Raw genomic sequence first — 13,874 nt, 5'->3', positions numbered from 1 at the left:
GTACTGAGACGTCATTTCGATTTAAAGGCATAGTGTGACTTGTAAATGTACTCGATTTGTTCCGGCTAAAACATAAAAAATTCTGGAGTATGGGACTCTGAAATAAAATCTAGATTCAAGCGATATGCAGAACAAATCCTTATGATCCCGCTAACGAGTCCTGATGTTGTTGCTGCCCGTCGACGATTCTAGTCACTTACGCCACTTTTGAGTTACTTTTGAGTTGCAACCAGTAGGGTCCGTGAACTCATAATGGCCTTCGTCCCAAATGAAAAATTCTAGTGACATCGCAGGAAAATGAATCACAACTTAGGGGTAAGCGACATCACATGGTTTAAAGTGTCATGATGCTTGTATGCGCTGTATCTGCTTTATATACGTATATAAAGCTGTCAATTATGGTAAATTTTCCCTGTGTAATTAAGTATTCACAATGATAATGGAATGTTTCTTTGCATTGTAAATGCTGAAGGTGGAGTTTCATTCAATGCTACACAGAAAAAAATATTTTGTAATTTTAAGTTTATTTTCATGCCCATATTTGGAGCATGAATATAAATGTAAAATTAAGTTCCACCACAAACACACACGACTTGTCGTGCTTTCTTCAACGCATTTTATTATAATTTTACACGTGGATTGAAAAATTCAGTTCCTTTAAACGGAAAACCAATGCGCTTCTTATGTATTTTTACTCGAATACTGCTGTAAAATAAATGACATGTAGTATTACACGAATGAAAGTGTAAAATTGTATGCTGTTTGATGCTCCAATTGCTTTTAACGTAATTTTCAATCAATTTTTTGATTCAATCGTTGTATGTTTACATTCATATTGATTTACATGTCGTTTAATTTTCATTATTTTTTGGTGTGTAGTGCCAGGGTTACGAAATTTCAAAATCAGTTACCTATTTCTGCTTGCATTTACCGAAACCAACATTCAGATTCAACGCCTTCCTCATTCATTCACTTTCCAACTGACTGAAATTTCATTCAGAATGGAATGCTTGAGTGCAGAGGAAATATAAATTCATTCACCAACCAAAGCATTCATTTGTTATTTTTTTTTATTTCAATTATAGAGGTTTTAACCTTAAGGTCATTCGCCTCTTCGGGTTAGAAAAGTCTCTTATGAAAAATTTCTAACCCTATGTACGGGGTCGGGACTCGAACCCAGGTGCGCTGCGTACAAGGTTCATTTGTTATTATGTCGACAGTTTGAAGGCAGAAATTAGCATCTTCTACATTTTCGAGCATAAGTGAACTGCGTTATCTATATCTGGTGCACTTTTGATCAATAATCCCCCTCAGAGCTAGCATACAAATAAAATTCACTTTGCTTCTGAAACCGAGCATGTCCGTACATGAAAGCGCTGCGTCGGGAGAACGAATGGATGGAAACGAACCAAAAATTTCATTCATCGCAGCGGGCATGAATTGAACTGTGTTTTCTTTCAAGTTCATGCAGCGGTGTCAATTTTTTAAGCTCTGGCTAGTGCTAATTTACAACCAGTATAGTGCGCTGGCTCAGTACTTATGATTACTTGGGAGCTTTGCCAGGATATTTAACATGATATAGTTCGATCACAGAGAACAGGCGTCCATCTTCAGCATTCAACTTGTGTAAAATCTCTAACGATTTCGAAGGTAGTTGGGATATCCAAACCAGGTGCGCTACTGTCGTCATGTTTTTTGTGGCTGAGTTCGACAGAATTGACAGCGGTTATTCCTCTACCCAGTCAAACTAGTCCGGAACCGGTTCGGACTTCCAGCATGAATTCCAGCTCAAATGCATCAACCGACAGAGTCGGAATCGGTTGTTTCCTTTGAGCAAGATTCCATACTGAATCCATTCAGGATTTCGAACCGATTCCGGAATGGATTTGACGGATAGTTGGGATAGGTTGGTGGGGCGGCGCTAGTGTTTCTGGTATATTAATTCAAATGTTTACACACGTTTTTAAATATTTTTGTTCGATCATGGATGTCTGTTCTCTGTGGTTCGATTGTTCATTTGAACATCATTGGTATGGTCTTCCCAAGGTTTTCATGGTTTTTCAGAAAAAAATCATATGCGAACTCAGGCAATACATTTTCAAAAACATGTTCGCAACTGTTCTCAAAGGAATATGAATAAGATAATAATATAAGATAATATACGAAATATGAAAAAGTTGAACATCTATCTAAAGAATGTATTTATGCATTGCCAGCATTTGTTCTTTATATCCCATTATATTTATAGGAAACTAAGGACAGTAAGTTATGAAACTAAGAAACAATTATGTTATTGTATAGTTGTAAGAAAAACTCGAAACCTCTACATAATTTTACTTATTTCATTTGTTATCTATTAAACTTCAACATTCATGAATTAAGCTTATTAAAAAAATCATTTTTCAAACGATCAAACCGTAATTGTGATCAAAAAAGTGATATGAACAATCGATAGGTAATCTAATTATCTACAATTTGAAATAAAGTTGGTCAAAATCGGCATAGAAAAACTGGAGATATTTGCAATGATGTATTGGCATTTATAAAATAAGAAAATTTGTTTTTCGGTGATATGTCCAAATCCGTTTCGTACAAAATAATTTTGACTGTACTTTCGATTTTTGCGAGTTATTTTACTACGAAAGTCATGTTGTTCAGGATACAATTTACTGTAAACTATTGCAATATGTCGGTAGATGGGTCTTACTTTAATTATTCCAATTTCTCTTTCACTCTTTCGCTGAGAAAAATACATGGGATTTGACACTAAAGTGACAAGATTTCAACTTGCTACAGGTCACGAAAAGCGGCGATCAAAGCGATGCCGGTGATCAAAATCACCGCTTTACGGTGTATAACGGTACAGTCGAAAATGTGTGATTCTGACTGTTTCATTCATTAGCAATGTGTATTTCATTCATGCTACAAAATATAGTCACGCAACATTTTCTTGTGACGTTGAACCTATGCTTCGACTCAATATTGCATGCAATAATCATTCAAGATATTTTTACGCTTTCATGCAGACTTGCTAGCAATTATTTTCTGGTTTGAATATTCCATATGGCTTGAGTGGAAATGGAACGAAGGATTTGAAAAAATAAGCTACTTATATCAGGTTACTGTTGCAACTTTATGAATTCTGGTACCTGTTTTAAGTTAGGATCACGTGTCTTTTGATACTTCGAAGGCAAATTGGATCAATGACAAATCATTCTGTTGGATGCATATGATTAAAAAGCAACGTTTCCTTTACATTTTAATTGCTGCTACTGTTCCACTGATTCATGTGTCATGGAGCGGTCATTATACAACACGTAACAATGAAAAAACAATAGCGTCATCTGGATCATTTTTTTTTCGATAAACGATCTCGCAAATTGTTTATGTATCCAATTACCAATCTGTCAATTTGCGTCTGCAGAAATAGTGACTGGCATTTCGGTATGCAATCGGCTTCATTTTTTTCTGTTTTTCTATTGCCCAATTCGGCTGGTTTTCAACTTCCAGCTGAGGATGTACTTAAGACGAATTGAATAGAAATGCACTAACGCTGAAGATGCAATGAACGAAAATTGTAACCTCTAGAGGGGTCAAACGCCTTCGAAGTTCAACCATGAAAAAATGCATGACGTAATTTTTACCGATCTGTAGACAAAAATTTATCAGGATCTTTAACATCACATTCTTCTAAAACTTAATTGGAATCGTGTCGCTTATTTAGCTAAATAACTCGGGAATGTTCTCGGTCAGTGGGAAACAGGTCAAACAAGTTGAGTCTTACCTGGTAGCGTCGAACCACACTTCTTCATCTTCTCGTCGGCATAATTTCTAGGTTAGAAAATTACACCATAACCGTTAGCTCTAATTAAAATTATACTGTCATTGCTGCTGCTGGTCTAATGATGCATCATAATTACGTTTAATCGAAGACTCCATATCAAGAAGACTGGCAACTCTGTCCAGAATCCGGAGACAGTAACAGCAACGCCACTTGCGGGTAAAGGTGGTACTTTCCATAGTGATGCACACACACATATACATTTTTACATAAAGCTTCCTCCCTTCTTCCAATAGAGGCGCAGTAACCTCTGTCGTTTCTCGTTTGTATGGGGGAAGGAAAGAGATATCAGTCTTCTTGGTATGGAGTCTTCGGTTTAATACAGTCGAAGCCGGAGTTATGCGCTTCTGAGTGACATCCATCGATCCTTACAGTTCGCAAACAGCTAATTGAAGCCACCGGCAGCGTTGTCGGAATTGCAAGCTTGTAACGCGTACAGGGAAGCAATATGACGCTAAACAAATGTATAGTGTAATTAATTGACGCAGAGTCTATTTCGCTGTTTGTAAAATTTCAATTACCTGTTTTGTCGAAAAATTACCTGTTTTGTCGAAAAACAAACTTTATTATTTTGTGTTGGTAACGCTTCTATGGCTACTTCGATTAGGGCTCCTGAAACTAATTTTTGGATCCGTGTTAGAGTATACCTATAGGTTCGCTAGAAACTGTCGTTAATGTGTAGATTTTATATACATTGGAGCAATCCTACTCTGACTCAGATCCATAAACGAACTCAGCATAAATAAAACTCGCTTTGAATGCGTTTTCGCCTTTAATATGCCAATATTCAGATTTATTAGTTTGAGCGAGTGTGTAGTCAGTGTTACATTGCAGCAGTAAAATTGTAAAAATGTAAACACCTTCCAGTAGTTTTATCTCCAGTACGTCACATTTCCTCCCGCGACCGTAGCCAAACCATCCAATCTGGCCCTAGCCTTCGAAGGTTCATACACAGCCGTCGGTGGTCGGAGCGGACACCAGCGTTGCCCTTGGTGATCGGGCATGCAATTTGCAGCAGCATATTTATGCACTGCACTCAAAGTATAATTATGCACAGCTTTTGATTACGTCACGTGAACAACTGTCGGTTACAGAAATAAGTGAAATAACCTGTTGAGCTACCTGTTAAAAGTGGAATCATTTCGAATCTTGACGCTATTAGAATTAAATGTTAAAACGTAAAAAACGTAAAAAAAATAAACCAACATCTGTGTGCAAGATTTCCTATAGATCTAGAGTTCGCTCGATATTCACTTCCAATCGACGATTTGACGAGGGCGCAGCACATTGATGATCCAGTTACTTGATCTGATTATGTCACACGAGTGGAAAGAAATAATTGCAGCAAGCCATGTGTTATAGGGAGGTAAGTAATGACAATAATGATGATGATGATGATGACGATGTGATATCTCATTCGCCGAACAGATGGACAAAACGATCAATTTGCTTGTATGCGGCTGACACCTTTTCTGACCACCATCGGAGAAGCATGGAACGAATCTTGGAACGATTGACGGTCGCAAAGTGGGAGAAAATCTTACTTTCAAAATATGTATCAGCACATTTTCCCAGCAGCTTGCTCTAGCTAGATTGACCAGTTGCTTCAAACCGACACGGTGCAGGGAGGGATTGAAACTGCAACATGGATACCTATAGGGAAATCTGGTTTCTTTCGAGGCTAACCTGCAAGAGGTGAAATGTAGGTTTATAGCACTCTGCTGTTTTGCTTTGACAAGACGAATGGGGTTAGCCCCTCAAACATGGAGGGAGGGGGGTTTAAATTGGCAACATTAACTCACCCTGGCAGGTTGCTTCGCAATGAGAGCGTAGCAAAAGTATGACTTTTGCCACCATGCGGGTTGTGGGGTGATAACGAATTAACCCCAATTAACGGGGCGATTATCCATAGTATAATCGAGGTTGCTCCATGGAACAAAGGAGAACGAAATGCGAAAAATGACCTCTACTCGATCTTCTGTTTTGTATTGTAGTATAGGTACTACAATGATATAACTACATTCAGACTTAATATGGTCAGTGTCTACCCAATCCCGATCAGAATAACAACAACATTCATGCTGGTTCCTCCAACGTTTTCCTTTTTACCTGATTCTACATCGGTTGCCTGTTTTTGAATTACAGCAAATTCTCCGTTTCCTGTGAAACCTTGCAAAACTTCTGTCAATTCGTTAAACAAATATGTTGACACTAATCTGCTCAAAAATTGGTCTGTTTTTGAATAAACATGTATGATTTCTTGAATAAAGTTGTAATGTTTGTCTGATTACAGGTTTGTTTTACCATTATTTGGGAAATAGTTTCAATTAAAGTTGCTGCACTTAACGCATCAAAGTTGTACGGATAACGAAGACGAAAATATTGTTGTATTCAAATGAGAAATTAGAAGATCAATTCTGAAAGCACTCGTGTTAAATGTATAGAAAAGATAGAAGAGGTGCTCTTGAGTGTATTTCGATTGATGGATTCTTTTTACCTTTCTTTTGTCTCTGATTTAAGATTATCTCTCTCGTTGTATTCCATGACGACCAAAAACAAAACGAAAGACTGTCAAATACTGAAGCCATGACATCGAAACATTTATCCCAACTTGTTGGCTTATAGAATCAATCAGTCAAAACATTTTAGTCGCTCTTCGTGATAGCCTATTGATGTCTGTTCACTGTGTTGTCACGTCAGTTTCAAATGTATATGGACATTAATTGGAAACCATAGAAAACGACTAAAATGCTGCTGCTGGTTGCAACATTAAGTGACTCGTGTGAACTTAGCCTAAGAGTGAAAATTGGAAGCAAACATTATCTATCAATTCTGTGTGGTGTTCATTTATATCTTGCTATTGTATCTTGCTGCCCATACGAGTGTGAACTTCCTCAATGATGGTACTGGTTGTAGATTTTGAGGTCTTGACGCAGCTTTTGCCAATGTCAATATTACCTGATCAGCTGCCAATTGTTTATATTCAGCAGTTTCTAAGCAGGGTAGACCATGATGTTCTGTTTTGTCACAGAACTGGCACATATTTGACCTTGATATGTGCAAGGAATTCTTCGGGGCTGGTAGGAGGAAATTAATCGGCCTACCAACATTCTCACCACATAAACACTATTTGAAATATCGGGAAGTAGTTCCTACACGTGCCCTTTGGAATGGACTACATTTCTACCAAATGTGACATGAATCTGGGTGTCCGATCTTATAGCGGAACATTGATTTTCTCATCGTCCATATATCCATCTGGGCTAATTTGTTGAGCGCTATGAATGCTGAATGCCCGACATGGTAAAAATCGATAAAAGCCACTACCGAAAGTCTAAACTCCATTTGAACCTTCAGGAAATGTTGCACACTTTGTATGCTCGGTCCTATGCGAGTCATCAATAATTTTTATATTCGCTGTATTTGACTAAAACACCACTTCTTATTCTGCTACTCACTCTTCTCGACAGATTACTACAGCAAGTATTAAAATAATTGTTTCTTTTATTCTTCAGACAGAGCACACAATATAAAAGTAACAGTGGCGTAGCCAAGAGGGGGGGGGGGGTTTGGGGGTTAAACCCCCCCCCCCCAAACCAAAATTAATTGGATTGAAAAAAAAATTGATGCTGGCGAATTTAATTTAATATTCCACAAAATATTTTTGGAAAAATATTTTCTGATCACTACATTGAGAACTGTGTTTAAAGCGTCATGAGAACTTTTGGAAAATTGTGGGAAGGGGATCTTGTAACTTATCTCTTAGCCAAAATCCCATAGTTGTCAAATTACTTCAATGTAAAATAAAATAACTGTCTGAATTATTATGAGCTCATTTTTGGAAAGATGCTTCAAAATATGGATTAGAGACAATTTTTCGAAAGGGAATCTAAATTTGAATAGGTTGATTGCATATAAAACATAAGCTTATTTACCGAAAACTTGCATACATTTCAACATTTGCTGAAAATGTATTTTTTTTAGATTGTGTAGAGCTTAGACAACAATTCAAGTTGAAAGCTGATGTAATTTTGTCTCTAGCAGGTCAGGATCGGTTTTGGATTTTTGTTGTATTATCAACTATATGAATAGCCTCTTAGCAGGATGCAATGAATGGCGTACTAAAATTTTGTGTGCTACGTACTAGTATGTAGAGCTTAGACAACAATTCAAGTTGAAAGCTGATGTAATTTTGTCTCTAGCAGGTCAGGATCGGTTTTGGATTTTTGTTGTATTATCAACTATATGAATAGCCTCTTAGCAGGATGCAATGAATGGCGTACTAAAATTTTGTGTGCTACGTACTAGTACTGCAAGTTGTGAGGTTGACTAATGAAGAAAAGTAAAATTAATGCTCGATAAATTTTTAACGGTCACTATCACATTCATTCGAAACTGCCAAATTTCGATGTTAAGTAACATTGAAGAATTTCAAAACGTAAAACTGTTCATCTGCTGATAGAATAACTTTGACGGTTAATCCTCCTAGAAGTAATTATACTTTGTTGCGTTTCGGCTTCGCCTCTTCAGAAACCGACACTAACGTATTGTCGGAATAGATTAGCGCCGGCTTGACGCAAATCCCTTAAAACTAAAACACACTATGTGTTTCAATCAAACGACTGATCAAACGTGATGTCCCGTTCGAGCAGAAGTTCTGTTTATGCCGATGAGACACAAGTGAAGCCGAAACTTGTCTTGGCTTAGCAGGCCTATGCGAAAGCACTATGCTATATTTCACCCTAAGGAGGAAAATTTGGTAAAAACCAAAATTTCTCACTAGGGTGAAAATTTGTTGGTAAAAACCAGTCTTTGTACAGGAGGGCACAAATCCTTATTTCATACTTTGTTGCGTTTCGGCTTCGCCTCTTCAGAAACCGACACTAACGTATTGTCGGAATAGATTAGCGCCGGCGCTAATCTATTCCGACAATACGTTAGTGTCGGTTTCTGAAGAGGCGAAGCCGAAACGCAACAAAGTATGAAATAAGGATTTGTGCCCTCCTGTACAAAGACTGGTTTTTACCAACAAATTTTCACCCTAGTGAGAAATTTTGGTTTTTACCAAATTTTCCTCCTTAGGGTGAAATATAGCATAGTAATTATAGACAAGAATCACTCTTCAACCAAATTTGGGTCGAGACTTAATGTCTCCAGCAAAGTTTTCGAAAGTGCCATTTCAAACAACTTTGTCAAAGACATAAATATCCCACATATTCAGAGTATCGAAATATAGTAGTAGAAAACCTTTACAACAAGCTATTCTGAAATTACTGTATTTGATAAATCTCTTCTGCGGTAATTAAATAATAAATTCACATTGCGTTCAAGGTGCCTTTGAAGCTTACAAAAAAAATAAGGGAACTGGATTTAAAACAAATAATTCCCAGATATTGAAAGGACTCAAAAACACAAAGAGTGATTCCATTTTCAGGAGCTAGCATCAATTCGGCGCAAGCTTAGTCCGCCCACCAAGTTAGTGTCGGATTCCGATGAGATGAAGTCGAAACGCAAGTTTCAGTTCCATCCATTCATAATTTAGTTATAGGTTTTGTGTTCTCAACTCGCAATGATTGTTTCAAACAATTTTATCCGTAGCGCAGAAAAAAATAGTTTTCACCTAAATTTTTCTTCACTAAGAAGAAATATAGCAGGCCCAGTCCATTTAAATCCCTATATGTTGAATTCATGTAGCCTTCATATTTTCAACAAAATTGTTTGAAATGACATTATCAAAAACTTTGCTGATGGCACCATGTCTCTTAATATTTTTGAAAAATTAATTCACCATAATTACCTCTATGAGAGTTAATCACTAAAATTTCGATATCAAAGCAGGCGCTGTTTTATGTTGATAACTTCCCGAAGTTGTCAAACCTTCAAAGTCAAGGATTATTATATTAGGTGATCTTGTACGTTGAAAATTTTTTAGATCATTTATCGCACTTTAAAAGATCGCAATTTTTGACTTCATTGCCATATTATACAAGAAAATAATCTATAGAGGTTTGAAAACTGTTCCATGTTGATCCTTCTTGTTTGTAGACTGGAATGACATCTGTTAGACTACTTATGTTTTTGAGTTTTCAATAATTTATCAAACTCATATTAAATTTAAGCATTTTTTCAAAAAAATTGCGATTTTCATCAAAACCCCCTCCAAACCAAATTTCTGGCTACGCCACTGAAAAGTAACTATTTTAGTCGTTCGCTTCGCACTGGTTCGACCAAAACATAAAGCACACTGAAGTTCGTGACCATTGTCTTTAGTGGTTGTGAATAATTTGTGCAAACCAAATGAGCTACAAATTTTCTTAAAAGTTGCCGAAAACGAGTTTTTTTTAATTCATTTTAGAAAAAAATCCGGAGAGGGGGAGAATAAAACATAAAACATAAAACATAAAACATAAAACATAAAACATAAAACATAAAACATAAAACATAAAACATAAAACATAAAACATAAAACATAAAACATAAAACATAAAACATAAAACATAAAACATAAAACATAAAACATAAAACATAAAACATAAAACATAAAACATAAAACATAAAACATAAAACATAAAACATAAAACATAAAACATAAAACATAAAACATAAAACATAAAACATAAAACATAAAACATAAAACATAAAACATAAAACATAAAACATAAAACATAAAACATAAAACATAAAACATAAAACATAAAACATAAAACATAAAACATAAAACATAAAACATAAAACATAAAACATAAAACATAAAACATAAAACATAAAACATAAAACATAAAACATAAAACATAAAACATAAAACATAAAACATAAAACATAAAACATAAAACATAAAACATAAAACATAAAACATAAAACATAAAACATAAAACATAAAACATAAAACATAAAACATAAAACATAAAACATAAAACATAAAACATAAAACATAAAACATAAAACATAAAACATAAAACATAAAACATAAAACATAAAACATAAAACATAAAACATAAAACATAAAACATAAAACATAAAACATAAAACATAAAACATAAAACATAAAACATAAAACATAAAACATAAAACATAAAACATAAAACATAAAACATAAAACATAAAACATAAAACATAAAACATAAAACATAAAACATAAAACATAAAACATAAAACATAAAACATAAAACATAAAACATAAAACATAAAACATAAAACATAAAACATAAAACATAAAACATAAAACATAAAACATAAAACATAAAACATAAAACATAAAACATAAAACATAAAACATAAAACATAAAACATAAAACATAAAACATAAAACATAAAACATAAAACATAAAACATAAAACATAAAACATAAAACATAAAACATAAAACATAAAACATAAAACATAAAACATAAAACATAAAACATAAAACATAAAACATAAAACATAAAACATAAAACATAAAACATAAAACATAAAACATAAAACATAAAACATAAAACATAAAACATAAAACATAAAACATAAAACATAAAACATAAAACATAAAACATAAAACATAAAACATAAAACATAAAACATAAAACATAAAACATAAAACATAAAACATAAAACATAAAACATAAAACATAAAACATAAAACATAAAACATAAAACATAAAACATAAAACATAAAACATAAAACATAAAACATAAAACATAAAACATAAAACATAAAACATAAAACATAAAACATAAAACATAAAACATAAAACATAAAACATAAAACATAAAACATAAAACATAAAACATAAAACATAAAACATAAAACATAAAACATAAAACATAAAACATAAAACATAAAACATAAAACATAAAACATAAAACATAAAACATAAAACATAAAACATAAAACATAAAACATAAAACATAAAACATAAAACATAAAACATAAAACATAAAACATAAAACATAAAACATAAAACATAAAACATAAAACATAAAACATAAAACATAAAACATAAAACATAAAACATAAAACATAAAACATAAAACATAAAACATAAAACATAAAACATAAAACATAAAACATAAAACATAAAACATAAAACATAAAACATAAAACATAAAACATAAAACATAAAACATAAAACATAAAACATAAAACATAAAACATAAAACATAAAACATAAAACATAAAACATAAAACATAAAACATAAAACATAAAACATAAAACATAAAACATAAAACATAAAACATAAAACATAAAACATAAAACATAAAACATAAAACATAAAACATAAAACATAAAACATAAAACATAAAACATAAAACATAAAACATAAAACATAAAACATAAAACATAAAACATAAAACATAAAACATAAAACATAAAACATAAAACATAAAACATAAAACATAAAACATAAAACATAAAACATAAAACATAAAACATAAAACATAAAACATAAAACATAAAACATAAAACATAAAACATAAAACATAAAACATAAAACATAAAACATAAAACATAAAACATAAAACATAAAACATAAAACATAAAACATAAAACATAAAACATAAAACATAAAACATAAAACATAAAACATAAAACATAAAACATAAAACATAAAACATAAAACATAAAACATAAAACATAAAACATAAAACATAAAACATAAAACATAAAACATAAAACATAAAACATAAAACATAAAACATAAAACATAAAACATAAAACATAAAACATAAAACATAAAACATAAAACATAAAACATAAAACATAAAACATAAAACATAAAACATAAAACATAAAACATAAAACATAAAACATAAAACATAAAACATAAAACATAAAACATAAAACATAAAACATAAAACATAAAACATAAAACATAAAACATAAAACATAAAACATAAAACATAAAACATAAAACATAAAACATAAAACATAAAACATAAAACATAAAACATAAAACATAAAACATAAAACATAAAACATAAAACATAAAACATAAAACATAAAACATAAAACATAAAACATAAAACATAAAACATAAAACATAAAACATAAAACATAAAACATAAAACATAAAACATAAAACATAAAACATAAAACATAAAACATAAAACATAAAACATAAAACATAAAACATAAAACATAAAACATAAAACATAAAACATAAAACATAAAACATAAAACATAAAACATAAAACATAAAACATAAAACATAAAACATAAAACATAAAACATAAAACATAAAACATAAAACATAAAACATAAAACATAAAACATAAAACATAAAACATAAAACATAAAACATAAAACATAAAACATAAAACATAAAACATAAAACATAAAACATAAAACATAAAACATAAAACATAAAACATAAAACATAAAACATAAAACATAAAACATAAAACATAAAACATAAAACATAAAACATAAAACATAAAACATAAAACATAAAACATAAAACATAAAACATAAAACATAAAACATAAAACATAAAACATAAAACATAAAACATAAAACATAAAACATAAAACATAAAACATAAAACATAAAACATAAAACATAAAACATAAAACATAAAACATAAAACATAAAACATAAAACATAAAACATAAAACATAAAACATAAAACATAAAACATAAAACATAAAACATAAAACATAAAACATAAAACATAAAACATAAAACATAAAACATAAAACATAAAACATAAAACATAAAACATAAAACATAAAACATAAAACATAAAACATAAAACATAAAACATAAAACATAAAACATAAAACATAAAACATAAAACATAAAACATAAAACATAAAACATAAAACATAAAACATAAAACATAAAACATAAAACATAAAACATAAAACATAAAACATAAAACATAAAACATAAAACATAAAACATAAAACATAAAACATAAAACATAAAACATAAAACATAAAACATAAAACATAAAACATAAAACATAAAACATAAAACATAAAACATAAAACATAAAACATAAAACATAAAACATAAAACATAAAACATAAAACATAAAACATAAAACATAAAACA

This window comes from Topomyia yanbarensis, chromosome 3 (genome assembly GCF_030247195.1).
Source record: "Topomyia yanbarensis strain Yona2022 chromosome 3, ASM3024719v1, whole genome shotgun sequence".
Taxonomy (NCBI): domain Eukaryota; kingdom Metazoa; phylum Arthropoda; class Insecta; order Diptera; family Culicidae; genus Topomyia; species Topomyia yanbarensis.
Note: the sequence above shows the minus strand (reverse complement) of the source record.